Consider the following 13015-nt stretch of genomic DNA (forward strand, 5'->3'; position numbering starts at 1 on the left):
TATTGAGAGGATCATATGGTTCTTGTTTTTTCTCTTGCTGATATGATCAGTCACATTGATTGCTTTACAGAGTGTTGAACCAGCCTTGCATCCCGGGGATAAATCCCACTTGGTCATGGTGAATAATCTTCTTAATGTATTGTTGGATCCTATTGGCTAGTATCTTGTTGAGAATTTTTGCATCCATGTTCATCAGGGATATTGGTCTATAATTTTCCTTTTTGGTGGGGTCTTTGTCTGGTTTTGGAATTAAGGTGATGCTGGCCTCATAGAACGAGTTTGGAAGTATTCCATCTCTTTCTATCTTTCCGAACAGCTTTAGTAGAATAGGTATGGTTTCTTCTTTAAATGTTTGATAGAATTCCCCTGGGAAGCCATCTGACCCTGGACTTTTGTGTCTTGGGAGGTTTTTGATGACTGCTTCAATTTCATCCCTGGTTATTGGCCTGTTCAGGTTTTCTGTTTCTTCCTGTTACAGTTTTGGTAGTTTGTGGTTTTCCAGAAATGCATCCATTTCTTCTAGTTTGCCTAATTTATTGGCGTATAGCTGCTCATAATATGTTTTTAAAATCGTTTGTATTTCCTTGGTGTTGGTGGTGATCTCTCCTTTCTTATTCATGATTTTATTAATTTGAGTCTTTTCTCTCTTCTTTTTAATAAGGCTGGTTAATGGTTTATCTATCTTATTAATTCTTTCAAAGAACCAACTCCTGGTTTTGCTAATCCGTTCCACAGTTCTTCTGGTCTCGATTTCATTGAGTTCTGCTCGAATCTTTATTAACTCTCTTCTTCTGCTGGGTGTAGGATCTATTTGCTGTTTTTTCTCTAGCTCCTTTATGTGTAAGGTTAGCTTTTGTATTTGAGTTCTTTCCAGTTTTTGGATGGATGCTTGTATTGCGATGTATTTTCCCCTCAGGACTGCTTTTGCTGTATCCCAAAGATTTTGAACGGTTTTATCTTCATTCTCATTAGTTTCCATGAATCTTTTTAATTCTTCCTTAATTTCCTGGTTGACCCTTTCATCCTTTAGCAAGATGGTCCTTAATCTCCACGTGTTTGAGGTCCTTCCAAACTTCTTCTTGTGATTTAGTTCTAATTTCAAAGCATTATGGTCTGAAAATATGCAGGGGATGATCCCAATCTTTTGGTATTGGTTAAGACCCGATTTGTGAGCCAGTATGTGGTCTATTCTGGAGAAAGTTCCATGTGCACTTGAGAAGAATGTGTATTCAGTTGCGTTTGGATGCAAAGTTCTGAATACATCTGTGAAATCCATCTGGTCCAGTATATCATTTAAAGCTCTTGTTTCTTTGGAGATGTTGTGCTTAGAATATCTGTCAATTGTAGAAAGCGCTACATTCAAGTCACCAAGTATAAGTGTATTATTATCTATGTCTTAACTTTGGTTATTAATTGATATACTTGGCAGCTCCCACATTCGGAGCATAAATATTGATGATTGTTAGGTCCTCTTATTGGATAGATCCTTTAACTATGATACAGTGTCCCTCTTCATCTCTTACTACAGTCTTTGGGATAAACTTTAGTTTATCTGATATAAGGATGGCTACCCCTGCTTTCTTTTGAGGACCATTTGAATGGTAAATGGTTCTCCACGCTTTTATTTTCAGGCTGTTAGGTGTCCTTATGTCTAAAATGAGTCTCTTGTAAACAGCAAATAGATGGGTCTTGCTTTTTTATCTAGTCTGAAACCCTGCGCCTTTTGATGGGGTCATTAAGCCCATTCACGTTCAGAGTTACTATTGAAAGATATGAATTTAGTGTCATCATGATACCTATTCAGTCCCTGTTTTTGTGAGTTGTTCCCTTGGACTTCCTCTTTCTATTATAGAATCCGACAGTATTTCTTGCAGAGCTGGCTTGGTGGTCACATATTCTTTCAGTTTCTGCCTATCTTGGAAGCTCTTTATCTCTCCTATTCTGAATGAGAGCCTTGCTGGATAAAGTATTCTTGGCTGCATGTTCTTCTCATTTAGGACCCTGAATATATCCCTTCCAGCCCTTTCTGGCCTGCCAGGTCTCTGTGGAGAGGTCTGCTGTTAATCTAATATTTCTCCCCATAAAAGTTAGAGATTTCTTGTCTCTTGCTGCTTTAAGGATCTTCTCTTTATCTTTGGAATTTGCAAGCTTCAGTATTAAATTTCGAGGTGTTGAGCGGTTTTTATTGATTTTGGTGGGGGATCTCTCTATTTCCTGGATCGGAATGCCTGGTTCCCTTCCCAGGTTAGGAAAGTTCTCAGCTATGATTTGTTCGAATACATATTCTGGACCTCTGGCCCTTCGGCGCCCTCGGGAACCCCAATTAAACGTAGATTTTTTCCTTCTGAGGCTGTCATTTATTTCCCTTAACCTAACCTCATGATCTTTCAATTGTTTTTCTCTTTTTTCCTCAGTTTCCCTCCTTGCCATCAACTTGTCTTCTATGTCACTCATTCGTTCTTCTACCTCGTTAACCCTCATCATTAGGACCTCCAATTTGGATTGCATCTCATTTAATTGATTTTTAATTTCTGCCTGATTAGATCTAAATTCTGCAGTCATGAAGTCTCTTGAATCCTTTATGCTTTTTTCTAGAGCCACCAGTAGCTTTATAATTGTGCTTTTGAATTGGCTTTCTGACATTGAATTGTAATCCAAATTTTGTAACTCTGTGAGAGAGAGGACTGTTTCTGATTCTTTCTTTTGAGGTGAGTTTTTCCTTCTAGTCATTTTGCTCAGTGCAGAGTGGCCAAAAACAAGTTGTACTGGGAAAAGGAGAAAAAGAGAGAAGAGAAAAAAGAAAAAAGAAAGAAAAAAAGAAAAGGGGGGGGGAAGCAAACAGAAAAAAAAAAAGATCAGAGGAGTATCCTCTGATTCTATATACAAATCCCTCGACTTCCCCTGGAAATTTCCAGTGCTGCTTGGTCAATAACTTGCTTTTCCCCTGTCCGTCTAGCTCGTCTTCTGGGGGAGGGGCCTGCTGTGCTGAATCTCAGGTGTGATCACCTGGGGGAGCTGCTCAGCTCCCTGCCTGGTGCTCGGCTCAGTGGGAGCTGTTTATCCTGTTTATCCTGTGAGGCCACCCTTAGGCTCAGTGGAGGTTGTTTATCCTGTGAGGCCCCAGGAGGAACAACAACAGTAGCGTCGGCCAGCTCTCCAGCCCTGGAGTCAGCTCCCGCAGTAAAGACCGCAGCTCTCAGTCCGCAAGGGCCTGGTTGCTCCGGGGGGTGGGGGCCTGGATCTGCACAGCGTGGGGCCGCCCAGCGGCAGGAGTGTCCTTGCTCTCCTGGGCCCTCCTGGCCTCCGCCTGTCCCAGGGGGAGCGCCGGATCTTCGGCTGCGTCACCCGGCGCCCTGGCGGCAGTGTGTGGCACGCTTTCCCCTGGGGCGCATGTCCTTTGTTAGTGTCCCTGGGAGCCTGAGGGCATCCCGGCTCCTCCTGGGATCCTGCTCCAACTGGGAAGATTGGTGAAGCTCCTGCTTCTCCGGGTGGGGTTTTCCTGTCCTGGGGGCACTTGCCGTGACCCGTGGCCTTAGCCCAGCTCCTCGTGGGGCCCCTCCCCCTTGGATGCTTTTTATTTCTTTATTTTTTTTTTCCATCTTCCTACCTTGATAGAAGCGCGAACTCTTCTCACTGTAGCGTTCCAGCAGTTCTCTCTTTAAATCTCAGGCTGAATTCGTAGGTTTTCAGGATGATTTGAAAGTTATCTAGGTAATTTGGTGGGGACAGGTGACTTGGGGACCCTACTCTTCCACCATCTTGCCCCGTCCCCTCAATACTATACTGTCTTGATGATTACAGCTTTGTAATACAGTTTGAAGTCTGTAATTATGATGCTTCGGACTTTGGTTTTCTTTTTCAACATTATTTTGGCCATTCAGGATCTTTTCTGGTTCCATAGGAATTTTAGAATTATTTGTTCTAGCTCTTTGAAAAATGCTGGTGGTATTTTGATGGGTATTCCATTAAGTATATAGATTGCTTTGGGTAGTATAGATATTTTAACAATATTTTCTCTCCTGATTCATGAGCATAACATATTCCCCTATTTCTCTGTGTCTTCCTCAATTTCTTTCATAAGTGTTTTATAAGTTTTCAGAGTACAGATACTTTACTTCTTTGGTTAGGTTTATTCCTAGGCATCTTATGGGTTTTGGTGTGATTGTAAATGAGACTGATTCCTTGATTTCTCTTTCTGCTGCTTTGTTGTTGGTGTATAGAAATGCAGCAGGTTTCTGTGTGTTGATTTTATATCCTGTGGCTTTGCTGAATTCCTGTATTAACCCTAGCAATTTTTTGGTGGAATCTTTTGGGTTTTCTAACTATCATGTCTTCTGCGAAAAGTGAAAATTTAACTACTTCTTTGCCAATTTGATTGCCTTTTATTTTTTTTGTTTTCTAATTGCTGAGGCTAGGACTTCCAGTACTGTGTTGAACAACAGTGGTGTGAGCAGATATCCTTGTCGTGTTCTTGACTTTAGGGGAAAAGCTGTTTTTCCCCATGTGGCATGATGCTAGCTGTGGGTCTTTCATTTATGGCTTTTATGATGGTGAGATATGTTTCCTTTATCCCTATTTTGTGGAGAGTTTTTACCAAGAAAGGATGCTGTATTTTGTCAAATGCTTTTTCTGCATCTATTGAGAAGATCATATGGTTATCTTTTCTTTTATTAATGTTGGTATAATCATGTTGATTGATTTGCAGATGTTGAACCGCCCCTGCAGTTCAAGAATAAATCCCACTTGGTTGTGGTGAATAACCTTTTTAATGTACTGTTGGATCTGATTAGCTAGAATCTTGTTGAGAATTTTTGCATCCATATTTATCAGAGATATTGGTCTGTAATTCTTTTTAGTGGGATCTTTGTCTGGTTTTGCAATCAAGATAATTGTGGCCTCTTAGAATCCGAGTTTAGAAATTTCTTTCCATTTTTATCTTTTGGAATAGTTTCAAAAGAATTGGTATTAATTCTTCTTTAAATGTTTGGTAGAATTCCCTTGGGAAGCTGTTCGGCCCTGGATTCTGATTTGTTGGGAGATTTTTGGTTATTGATTTTAATTTCTTTGCTGGTAATGTGTCTGTTCAGGTTTTTTGTTTCTTCCTATTTCACTTTTGGTAATTTATATGTTTCTAGGAATTCATCCATTTCTTCCAGATTGCCTAATTTGTTGACATATAATTTCTCATGCTATTCTTTTATACTTGTTGGTATTTCTTCAGTATTGGTTGTGGTCTCTCCTCTTTCATTCATGATTTTATTTGAGTCCTTTCTCTTTTCCTTTTGATAGGTCTGACTAGGAGCTTATCAATCTTGTTAATTCTTTCAAAGAACCAGCTCCTTATTTCCTTGATTTGTTCTACTGTTTCTTTGATTTCTATATCATTGTTATTTCCCTTCTCCTGCTAGGTATAGACTTTATTTGCTGTTATTTTCTAGCTCCTTTAGGTGTAAGGTTATGTTGCATATTTGAGACTTTCTTGCTTCTTGAGGAAGGCCTGTATTGCTGTGTACTTCCCTTTTAGGATGCCTTTGCTACTTCCCAAAGGTTTTGAACTGTCACGTTTTCGTTTTCATTTGCTTCCATGTATTTTTTAAATATTTCTTTAATTTCCTAGTTGACTCATTGATTCCTTAGCAGGATGTTCTTTAACCTCTATGTATTTGTAATTCTCCCAAATTTTTCTTGTGGTTGACTTTAGGTTTCATAGCATTGTGGTCTGAAACTATGCATGGTTTGATCTGTCTTTTTGTATCAGTTGAGACCTGACTTGTGACCCAATATGTGATCTGTTCCAGAGAATGTTCCATGTATACTTGAAAAGAATGTATATTCTGCTGCTTTAGGTTGAAATGCTCTAGATATATCTTTTGAGTCCATCTGGTCCAGTGTGTCATTCAAAGCTCTTGTTTCCTTGTTAATTTTCTGCTTAGATGATGTATACATAGCTGTGAGTGGAGTGTTAAAGTCCCCTACCATTATTGTATTATTATCAGTAAGTTTGTTTAAGTTTGTTATTAATTGATTTATATATTTGGCAGGTCCCAAGTTAGCGGTCTAAATTTTTGCAATTGTTAGATCTTCTTGTTGGATAAACGCCTTTTTATGATATAGTGTCCTTTATCCCTTATTGCAGTCTTTGGTTTAAATTCTAGTTTCTCTGCTATAAGGATGGCTATTCCAGCTTTCTTTTCATGTTCAGTAGTATGATAAATGGTTCTCTACCCCCTCACTTTCCAAGTGAAGGTGTCTTTGGGTCTAAAATGAGTCTTATATAGGCAACATATCAATGGCTATTGTTTTTTTTTTATCCATTCTGATACCCTGTGTCTTTTAATTGGAGCTTTTAGTCCATTTATATTCCAATTAATTATTGAAAGATATGAATTTAGTGCCATTGGATTACCTATAAAGTCAAGGTCCTGTAGATTGTCTCTGTCCCTTCTTAGTCTTTGTTACTTTTGGTCTCTCTTTCCCACTCAAAGGTCCCCTTTAATATTTCTTGCAGGGCTAGTTTAGTGTTTACACAAACTCCTTTAATTTTTGTTTATCTTGGAAACTCTTTATCTCTTCTTCTAGTTCTGAACTACAGCCTTGCTGGATAAAGTATTCTTGGCTGCATATTTTTCCCTTTTAGCATGTTTAATATATCATGCCAAGCTATAATATCTTGCTTGACCTTTCTTTTTCCTCTGTCTTGTCATGTTAGCTAAGTTTCTGTCTTTTGTGTGTTATGAAAGCTTGTTGTGTTTCCTGCACCTTTGAGTAATGCTATTAAAAAGAGGTCATACAGCGTCCAGGGCCTGGCACTTAAGGAAGTGTTTTTGGTGTATGCTGTGTGCACTCTGCTGTTGCATTTTGGCTGCTCTTTCCTATGGCCCATCCTCTGCAGAGTTCCTCCTTGCTTGTAGTAGGGAGTATTTAGAACTTTAACTTTCTGTGCTTTGATTTGTTTGTTAAGATAAGCCTGGGGGAAAAAACCTGTCCAAGACAAGAGAAAAGGAAAAGGAACAAAAAAGCAAACAAACAAGAAACCATAAGCCTGATTCCAAAGAATAAGAAAAAAAGAAGGAAAAAAGAGTAAGGAAAGAAGAAAGGAAAAAAAAGAAGCCTGATCCAAAAAATAAGAGAAGGAAACAAATGAACAAAAAATTATAAGGCTGATACCAAAAAATATGAAGAAAAAATATATATAATGAAAGATTAAAAATAAATTTAAAAAATTAAAAGAAAAAAAAAAGTCTGGTCCTATTTCCACCAGAATTGAAGCTGACACTTTGGAGCACTCTTTAATCAGTAGACTTGGTACATGCAAGGGGCCTGTGTTGATCTTCTCTGGGCTAGCTCACAAGCCAACTTGCCCTTGTAAAGATGCTCCTGCCAGGCCCTGGGGGGCAGGGTTTGGTGTAAGGAACTCCATTCTCCACTGGAAGAAGCACTGTGTTTCTCTCTGAAGTCCTGCTCTACAGGTCTACAGGTGGGCAAGAGGGAAGGGTGGTGGAGAAGGAAGATGGTATCACCCTGTCTCCTCCATGGGGAGGGGAACTCCCAGTGGCCACTGTTCAGGAAGCCCTCACAGTAAATTGAACAATTTCCTGTCCCAGGCTTTTATCAGTTCCCTGCTTTTAACCTGTCCATTGCTTGGGCCCTCTGCCACAGATGTGTGTTTTATGTCTGGCCATAGGCTGGGATTCAAAACCTCAAATTTCAAAGGTCCTGGCAAGGTGCGGGTGGCCCCACTCCCCTTCCCTGGAGAGCCTGGTGGTGTGCCTGGCACCATGTTCCTCAGAAAAGCAGTTGCATATTGTGCACATGGTGAGTCTAGAGTCTTTTGTGATGCACTGTGAAAAGCTGCGACCGGATTATCTGCTGTCTGTATGCGTCTCCGTCCCCTACTCCATTCTGTCCCAGAAAAGTCCCACAGTGGCTTGAGTCTATTGTAGCAGACAGTGAAGAGCAGTGACCAAGTTATCTGCTCCTGTCTGCTCTCTGCTTAGTTCTGTCCGGGAAAAACAGCCACTGGGCAAGGTGGCTGCAATCTGTTGTAGCTCACGGTGAAAAGCTGCTACTAGGTTATCTGGCTCTGTGTGTACCTCTCTCCCTGCTATTGAGTTCCACTCAATGACTCCCATCTGGCCTTTTGTCTTTAGAAAGATAAAATATACTCTTCCAAATTTACTCCAGGAAGGGGATTGGTCTCTCTCAGTGTGACTCAGGGGATCTCCTCATCGCTTCATCCTGGATTATTGTGCGAAATTTACCTGATGCACTCTCTCCCTTTCCTTGACTACTCGTAAGGAAAATGTTCCCTACTCTTTCCTCTTCCCAATTCATTGCTCCGAACCTCACATCTGCCACATTCTTTCCCTCCGGTTATGCAGATTGTTTTCTTAATCCTCAGATTGTATTCTTAGTTGGTCAAAATAGTTTGATGTTGATCCACCTGTATTGGAGGGATGAGGCAAGCTCAGAGTCCCCCTACTATACCATCTAACTCCTACTTCGTATGTTTTCTTATAAAAATTTTGTAGCTTTAACTCTTACATTTAGGGCTGCGTTTTAGTTCAAGTTACTTTTATGTGCAGCATAAGGAAACGGTTCAGACTCATTTTTCTTTTTCTTTTCTTTCCTTTTTTTTTTTAAGATTTTATTTATTTATTCATGAGAGACACAGAAAGAGAGAGAGAGGCAGAGACACAGGCAAGGGAGAAGCAGACTCCATGCAGGGATCCCGACGTGGGACTTGATTCCAGGACTCCAGGACCACACCCTGAGCTGAAGGCAGGCGCTAAACCTTTGAGCCACCCAGGGATCCCACCTCCTTTTTTTTTTTTTTTTTTTTTTTGCAGGTGGATAACGAGTTATCTAAGCACCAGGGGTTTTTTCTTTTCTTTCTCATGTTTATGGTCAGTTTATTTTCAATAAGGATGCAAAGGCAATCTGATGGGAAGATAATGGTCTTACTACAAATGGTGCTTAGTTAGTGGATTCCTCTAACTTTGTTTTTCTTTTTCAATATAAATGAAAACATTTAGCTACTCTGAGTGACTTGCATTGCTATATGAATTTTAAGATCAGTTTGTCAACATCTGCAAAAAAGGGTAGCTAATTTTGATCAGAGGTACTTTGAGTGTAAATAGACCAATTTGGAGAATATTGCCTTTGTCACAGTATTAAGCTTTCTGACCCATGAATGTGTGATATGGGTTATCTTTCATTCATTCATTCATTCATTCATTTCATTTATTTAGGGGTTCTTTGATTTTGACATTGTTTTATAGTTTTCAGTGTACCTCTTTTGATAAATTTATTTCAAAGTGTTGTATTATCTTATATGCTACCGTTCAATTATTTCTTAACCTCATTTTCAGATTATTTATTGCTATTATATAGAAATGCAATTGATACTTTTATAATTTTTTTAAAGATTTATTTATTTATTTATGAGAGAGAGAGAGAAAGAGAGAGAGAGAGGCAGAGACACAGGCAGAGTGAGAAGCAGGCTCCATGCTGGGATCCCGACGTGGGACTTGATTCCAGGACTCCAGAATCGCACCCTGGGCCAAAGGCAGGCGCTAAACCGCTGAGCCACCCAGGGATCCCCTTTTATAATATTTTTAAATCTTGCAGTCTTGCTGAATTTTGTATCTAATATGTTTTTAGTGGACTCCTTAGGATTCTCTGGATACAATATCATACCATCTGTAAATAGAAATAGTTTTTTCTTCCTTTTCAAAATGGAAGATTTTTCTTTCTTGTCTATTTCCCTTGTTAGGATCTTCAGTTAGGTGTTGAATAGAAGTGATGAGAGAAGATATCCTTGTCTTGTTCCTGATTTAAGGGTCCAGCTAAGGGTCACAGTACTTAGCTGTGGGTTTGTAACAAATGTCCTTTGTCACAATGAGAAAGTTCCCTTTTATTCCTATTTTGCTGACCTTTTTCTCATGAAAAAGTGCTAGATTTTGTCAAATACTTTTTTCTGCATCCAGTAAGATGTTTATATAGTTTTTGTTCTTTATCCTGTTGATATGGTATATTAGAATTTATTTTTGGATATTAGACCACACTTGCATTTCTGAAGTAAATGCATTTCCACTTGGTCATGACATATAATCTTTTTTATGTATTGCTGGATTTGATTTGCTAGTTGAATATTCTTTGGATATTGGTTAGAAGGAAATTTATACTTGTAAGCACTTTTATTAAAAAAAAAAAGCTCAAATCAGTAACCTAAATATTCCAGCATAAGAAACTGTTATTCTGTTTCATATTCTGTTGAATATTTTTTGCATCCACCTTCATAAAAAAACATTGACCTACATTTTTATTTTATTGTGATATCTTTGTCTGGTTTTGATATCAAGGTAATACTAATCTCATAGAATTAGTTGATTAGTGTTTGTTTTCTCCATGGGTTTGTTAAGGATTGACATTAGTTCTTTAAATGTTTGGTGGAATTTACCAGTGAGGCCATATTGTTCTGGGTAGCTTTTAAATTCATTCAATCTCTTGTCATAAATCTTATTAGATTTTCTATTTCTTCTTGAGTCAGTCTTGAAAGTTTATGTTCTAGGAATTTGTCCATTTCATTTAAATTATTTAATTTGTTATACAGTTGTTCATAGTATTCCCCTATAATCTTTTAATTTTTTTGTAAGGGTATTAGCAATGCCTCCTCTTATATTCTTGATTTTGGAATTTTGAGTCTTATCTACCTCCCTTCTTTTGTAAGGCTAGCTAAAGTTATGACATTTTTGCTTATATTTTGTAAGAATTAACTTTTGGTTTTGTTTATTTTCTTTGTTATATTCTCTGTTTCATTCATTACCACTGTAATATTTATTAGTTCACTTTGAGTTTGTTTTATCTTTTCTTTTTACTGTTTCTTACATTGGAATATTAGATTATTTATTTGAGATCCTTTTTAAATAAAGTGCTTACAAGTATGAATTCCCCTCTAACCAACGCTTTGACTGCATCACATAAATTTTGTATGTTGTGTTTTCTTTCTCATTTATCTTGAAACATTTTCTAAATCCCCTTGTGATTTCTTCATTGACTCATTGGTTATTTAGGAATATCTTATTTAATCTCCATATATTTTTGAATTTGCCAAATTTCCTTTTATTATTGATTTCTAATTTTTTTCTGTTATGGTCATAGAACATACGTCATGATTTCAAACTTTATAAATATTTGGGGCTTATTCTGTGGATTAACATATGATCTATTTTGTATAATCTTCCATCTGCACTTGAGAAGACTGTATTGTACCATTTTGAAGTAGAGTTCTACAAGTATTTATTATGTCTTACTGGTTTCTAATGTTATTCAAATATTGTTTCCGTGTTGATCTTCTGCCAAATGTTCTATCATTACTGAAAATGGAGGACTGAAGTCTTCAATTATTATTGTTGAATTTTCTATTTCTCACTCAGAATCTGTCAGTTTTTGCCTCATGTATTTTGGGACTCTGTTGTTAGGTACACATGCTTATAATTGTTCTATCTTCTAAGTGTATTGATTCATTTATAATTACAAAATCTCTTCATGTACCTCCAGTAGTGTTTTTTGTTTTAAAGTCTATTTTATCTAATATTTTTATATAGTCATTCTACTTGTGTCATTGTTCCTACCTGCAATACTGTATATTTTCAATACTTTTATTTTCAACTCATTCTACCTTTGAATCTAAAATGTGTATTTTGTAGACGACCTATGGTTGAATCTTGGTTTGTTTTTTTTCCCCCAGTCTATCAATGCCTTTTGTTTGGATTATTTAACATTAAAATTTAATGTGATTATTGGTACAGTTAGATTTTTTTTTAAATGTTATTTATTTGAGAGAGACAAGCAGACAAGCAGAGGGAGGAGCAAAGGGGGAGGGAGAGGGACAAGCAGACTGCAATGAGCATGGAGCCCTATGTGGGGCTCAACTCCAGGACCCCAATATCATGAGCTGAAGCCAAGAGTCAGACACTTAACCGACTGAGCTACCCAGGTGCCCCTGGTATTGCTAGATTTACCTCTATTGTTTAACATTTTGTTGTCTATATATGTCGTGTCTTCTTTTCCCTGTGTTGCTACATTACTGTCTTCTTTTACATCAAATAAATATTTTCTAGTATAACATTTTAATTTATGTAATGACTTTTTAAGCATATTTTTAAGTTATTTCCTTAGTGATTATTCTACACATTATAGCATATATCTTATTAGAAACTATTTCGTATTTTGACTAACTGAATTATAGTTAAATATGGAAATGTTACTCCTATATAGCTCTATTCTCTCCCTTTTTGTCTGTGTATGTATATGCATATATACACATTTCATATATAAAGTATGATATAGATTTTTAGTTCTTTATGTATTACAAACCCAATTGTATACAAACAGTGTTATATTTACTTCTTATAATTTTGTGTTTTTAAGGAAGCTTAGAGAAGAGAGAACAAATATATTTATAGAGTTAAAAAATATATTAAATTTCTTATTATGTTTTTATTTCTTTCTGTGAGTTTGAATTTGAAAGTGTTATTTTCTTATGCCAGTACAGTCTATCACCACAAATCTCCTTTGTGATGTTATTGTCAAATGTATTACATTTCTATATAAGCCCTCTAGTTATAAACCCATTAGTACAGTTATATACATATTATCTTATATAATTTATTATAAAAAATTATTTTTTCAGTTTTAAGAAAATACACACATAATTTAAAATTTACCATCTTTACCATTTTAAGTGTAGTTCAGTGGTATTAAATACATTCATATTGTTAAACAACCTCACCATCATCTCTAGAACTCTTTTCATCTTGCAAAACTGAAACTCTATACACAGTAAACAATAATTCCCCATTCCCCCCTTCCTCCAGCCCCTGATTACCACAAGTAAATTTTTTGTCTGTCTGGATTTGACTACTTTTACAATAGTTGTCCTTTTGCAGCTGGCTTATTTCACTTAGCATACTGTCCTGAAGATTCATCTATGTTGTAGCATTTGTCAGAA

This window comes from Nyctereutes procyonoides, unplaced genomic scaffold (assembly GCF_905146905.1).
Source record: "Nyctereutes procyonoides isolate TBG_1078 unplaced genomic scaffold, NYPRO_anot_genome, whole genome shotgun sequence".
Taxonomy (NCBI): Eukaryota; Metazoa; Chordata; class Mammalia; order Carnivora; family Canidae; genus Nyctereutes; species Nyctereutes procyonoides.